The 5,131-nt window shown below is 33.2% G+C and overlaps 1 long non-coding RNA gene across 3 annotated transcripts; it reads right to left on the bottom strand.

The window, feature by feature from the left end:
* Nucleotides 1-305: 305 nt before the first annotated feature.
* LOC140893523 (uncharacterized) lies at nt 306-1,708 on the bottom strand. Of its 3 annotated transcripts, none has more exons than XR_012153177.1 (4): nt 1,570-1,708; nt 1,285-1,422; nt 916-949; nt 306-824 (listed from the first exon to the last, which is right to left on the bottom strand). It is a non-coding gene; the product is annotated as an uncharacterized lncRNA (long non-coding RNA). The 3 variants fall into 3 exon arrangements; XR_012153179.1 differs by having other exon boundaries at nt 1,285-1,369; XR_012153178.1 differs by having other exon boundaries at nt 306-949; nt 1,285-1,369.
* Between the last annotated feature and the right edge of the window lie 3,423 nt (nt 1,709-5,131).

Raw genomic sequence — 5,131 nt, 5'->3', positions numbered from 1 at the left:
TTTAATCTTGATTCGAATATTTTCGAACGACAGCTCGAATTATGGCTCAAATTCGAGCTTGATTCGAAATATTCGAGCCATTGTTGAGCACTTTATAATTTTTATTGTATCTACTAGTTAAAGGCCCAAAAACCACAATTATTTACAATCATTCGAAATAAATAAATGGATATTAAAACACTAATATTACAGAAACCAATATTATTGGACAATCCATAGATACATGCGTCCACCACTGTCACTGGTCTCTTTACCCAAACAAACCAAAATAAAAATACATAGAATCTGTGTCCCATTTCACTTGCTGGACACAAAATAGAAAAAAAAAATATACTAAACACATGTTTTGGAATTCAAAAAAGATAGAATGAAGATACATGAATTCAACAAACATGTAAAAAAAGTACAAATTAATAAAAGTTCACCAGCTTAAATATATAAGTCATAACTAACAATCAAGCTAATGATTAAAACACAATATACATGTTTAAAAAAAAAAATTCAAATTCAACCTAGACAGATTAGAGCCACAGTAGCCTCATTGCTACCTCCCAAATCAAGTCATTTCTGCATTTACAGGACAAAATATACAAAAGTTATAATTTCTACCTTCCAACTCCCAAGTCAACCCATTGTGCTTGCTTCTACATACAAATACCAAAATATACAAAAATTTCAGAAAATAAAAAATAGAAGACCCACACTTCCAAATCTGAAGACCTATGCAACAATCAAAATAGTCATATTCATCATGAGTAAGAGTCTAATCTGTAACGAAAAAATATAAGATGTAAGCACATAATCCTTGCTTTGATATCTAAAATCTGCATCAAATTCAAATACACATGTTAGTAAACACAGATAAGTTAGTTAAATAGTTAAAACTGATTCTAGTTTAGTTATACAATAATTTACCTTCAAATTGTTGCTGGAGCAGAATCAGTCATACCTGAAATATTTTAGTAACTAATAGTTAAAAGTAAAGTAGTCAAATTATGAATGTTCAGAAACAACAAAATGTTGGGGAAGATACTTTCAAAGTTTGTAAGGTGCTACATGTGGAGCCAAGTTTGGCACGTGATGGGTAGGGAAGAGTAATAAATAAATGAACCATAATAAATATATATATTAATGTGGAAACTGGAAACCAAGTGCTCCTATACGATGATATAAGAGAGACAAAGCTGCTCGATTCCACCACCAGTGCTGTTTTGGTCGATAAAGAAAATTAAACAAATAAACACACACTGTTATAAGAAAATAGAAGTATATTGAAGCTCTTACCAAGAAAGGCAGTTTCAATATCCTCCTCAATATCTCCAGAAGAGCCCGACGACCTATCAACAAAATCGCAAGACAGACTTCTGGCCTGAAAACAACGTCGTCTGCTCAAAACCTTTGTTTGTTTTCCTTTTTTTATATCTAAATAAGAAACAATAATTTCTTTTATCACTTGGAATATGGCATAAAAGTACTGGGAATACACAGATATATTATTCATTCTTATTCACGCTATTCGAACTTCCATCAAGAAAAATAGGAAAATAGATCGAGGTGCGACAGAAATACTTATGGTTATGTGGATCTCAGATGCAAAATAAAATTTCTTCCTTGATAATCACCGATTAAATTTGAGAGCAGGGTTACGAGGAGATGAGGAGTGACTGAGGATTGAGGGAAGAAGCGGAGCAAGAATAGAAGAAGTGAGATATAGGGTTAGTGATTTACGGCTGAGTAATATAATATGTATTTAAATATTTATATAATAATAATAATAATAATAATAATAATAATAATAATAATAATAATAATAATAAAACTTCACGAAATGTTCGTGATCTAACGAACACAATAATTTGGGCTCGAATTTGGTTCGAAAAAAAATCGAACATGTTCAAGTTCGGCTCGAGCTCGATAATTTTGAATACGAATTAAATATTTATCGAGTCCCCTCAAAAAGCTCGCGAACATGTTCAGTTTGATTGCACCCCTAGTTATATACACCTAGTACCGCGACCACGTTGTTAGAATCTCTCGATATGACCAAATTCTGGAGAACTTCTTACAGAGACAAAATTAAAGAGTGTTTCGGACCCAAAGCCATAAATTTGAAATATATATACATACAGAAATTATCCCTTGCACAGTAGTGTATGGGATCCATGGGAACTGCTGATCTGGAGCCCACATCTTTTTTCCTTTTTTTTTAAAAAAAACTCTTCCCCATCCTTTCCCATTTATGTTATTTTCAATCGAAGATTACTCACCCTCATCCTCTCAAGGACTTTATCTACATCCCCGCACTTATACCCGAATAAAAATACATAAAATAATTTGGTGTAAAATATTTTGATTGTAAATAAAATTTTAGAATTAATAACAATATTTTAAATAAAAAATTATCATGCACCATACATTTGATTTATGTTTCTTTGAGAAATAACTCACTCATGGAAGTTCACCTCCATCAATGTGGTATCAGTTTCCCGTCGAATGTAATTGGATGCTTTGAATGTTTTTGACGCGCACACACCACGTAAAATATTTAGTATCAGTTTGCGTTAATCTCCAAAACATTAAATTTGGAGATGATAGAAAATTTTGGGGGGTGAATTTTGGCTTCATCATGAAAGGATTGAGAAATTGACACTCAAAGATCATTACAGAATTGAATTTCCTAACGGTGATGTAACTATGGATATAGACGCATGCACCGGAACTTCTTTCATTTACGGTGGACAATTTTGTTGTTGGGTTTCAGCTCTATGCGAATTAACGTGTCATCGTTAGTTGAAGCTAAATTCGATTTGGGCAACTTATTTTTTGAGAATTCCGAGCTTTGTCAAAGTTTGATTATTTTCTTTCAGGATGTGGAGCGTCTGCACCTCAAAACATGTTTCGAGTAAAATATTCTTTTTCCATCTTCAAGTTAAGTTGTATGTATTCACTCTAATGTTGGATTGTATTTTTTAATTAATTTATGTGGAATGTGTTGGCTACATTCAGTTATCTCAAAATTTTGGAGCTGTTGACGGGATTTAACGAGGATGATCTACTCGACATCTTGTGCATTCTTAAAGCATCACCGATGCTTGAATTGGTGATCACCGTCTCCCCATTCTTCCGTTATTTTTAATCAGAGATTCCTCATCGCGTCCCCGCGGTAAATTACTTTTCACCCCATCTCCATACCCGAATATATATATATATGTTATTGAATTTAAAAAATTTTGATTGTAAATAAAATTTTTAAATCAATAAAAATATCTAAAATAAAAAATTTAGTATAATTTATACTTATTTAAATATTTAAAAACTTTAATCAATATAAAAATTTAAAATTCAAAATTATCATCATCATCATTGAGACGTGTTCAAAGATTGGGATATCATCTCCATACCCGCATCAATATAATATGGGGATTTTAAAAAATCTTCGAACTAGAACCCATATCCGAAAAAGCTCCTCCAAACCCGGCTCATTTGGGTTTTCTCCGCAGGCCCCAAACCCTTGAGAAGAATTGACATCCCTAGTTATATACACCTAGTTCCGTGACCACGTTGTTAGAATCTCTCGAGATGGCCAAATTCTGGAGAACTTCTTACAGAGAAAAAATTAAACAGTGTTTCTGCTGCTGATCCACGGGCACTGCTGAGCTGGAGCCCACATCATTTTTTCCTTTTTTTTTTTTTAAAAAAAACTCTTTCCCATCCTTTCCCATTTTATGTTATTTTCAATCGAATATTAGTCACCCTCATCCTCGCAAGGACTTTATCTACATCCCCGCACTTATACCCGAATAAAATATATAAAATAATTTGGTGTAAAATATTTTGATTATAAATAAAATTTTAGAATTAATTACAATATCTTAAATAAAAAATTATCATGCACCACACATTTGATTTATGTTTCTTTGAGAAACAACTCACTCATGGAAGTTCACCTCCATCAATGTGGTATCAGTTTTCCCGTCGAATGTAATTGGATGTTTTGAATGTTTTTGACGCGCACACACCACATAAAATGTGTAGAGTAATTAAGTTGACTCATTTTATTGAGCTGACTTAATTGAAGGGCTGAGATTATTTCCTGAGAGTAGACTACATCCAAAGGCCTACGATTAAATCTGATTAGTTTATGGTTATATATATTCTAATGGCATGTAAGGGGGTTAACAACTTCTTCAAGTGTAGATAAAAGCAGCTCGATCTTCTCTGCTGAGTTCTTCATTCTTTCATCTGAAATTCCAAGAAATCGAATGCTCTGTAAATTAGGGCTAAATCAGAGAACCTCTGATCTTGAAGATCTCGACGTATACAAACTCAAGGAATTACTGAAGTGAAGTTTTTCTTGCTTGCTCTTCTTATCTTTTCTGTTTATGAGTTGTGTGCATTGATTTGAAGTCTTGAGGAGGATTGTAACGATTGTAAATATCTTGGTGATTAGTAGATTCCATTGGAGAAATCCAAGAACCTTGGATGTAGGGTAATTCAAAACCCGAACCAAGTAAAATTCATGTGTTCTTGATTATGCTTGTTTATTGCTGCGATTGGTTTTAATTCTCAACAATTGGTACCAGAGCTTCGGTAATTATCTGGGCTTGAGAATCTGTGGTGCTGCTAGATTTGGAGTTGTATCAATCTCTTCCGCTGATTTCTATTAAATCTTCATGTTGACTTCTTGAGGAAATGTATACTGTCCAGAGACACTCTTTGACGATGCCTACATCAAGATTTAAAGTTGAAAAATTTGATGGTAAAAACGACTTCAATCTATGGCGAGAAAAGATGATTACACATCTTGGAAATCTGGGATTGGATGAAGCACTACAAGGTGAATCCAAGATCTCTGACAAAGTGGAGAATAAATCCGAAATTCTAAAGAAAGCCAGAAATCCCATTGTTCTAAGTTTGAGTGATCAAATCTTGAGAAAGGTAGTCAGGGTGTGGATAAAATTAGAACAATTGTATATGACTAAGGCTTTGCCAAATAGGATTTATCTGAAACAGAGATTCTATAGCTTCAAGATGGATGAGAATAAGTCTATAGATGAGAATATTGATGAGTTTACCAAGTTGTTGTCTGATCTAGAAAATATGGAAGTAAAAATCGATGAGGAGGATCAAG

This window comes from Henckelia pumila, chromosome 3, assembly GCF_033568475.1.
Source record: "Henckelia pumila isolate YLH828 chromosome 3, ASM3356847v2, whole genome shotgun sequence".
NCBI classification, from domain to species: Eukaryota; Viridiplantae; Streptophyta; class Magnoliopsida; order Lamiales; family Gesneriaceae; genus Henckelia; species Henckelia pumila.
Note: the sequence above shows the minus strand (reverse complement) of the source record. Positions and strands in the feature narration are given on the sequence as shown.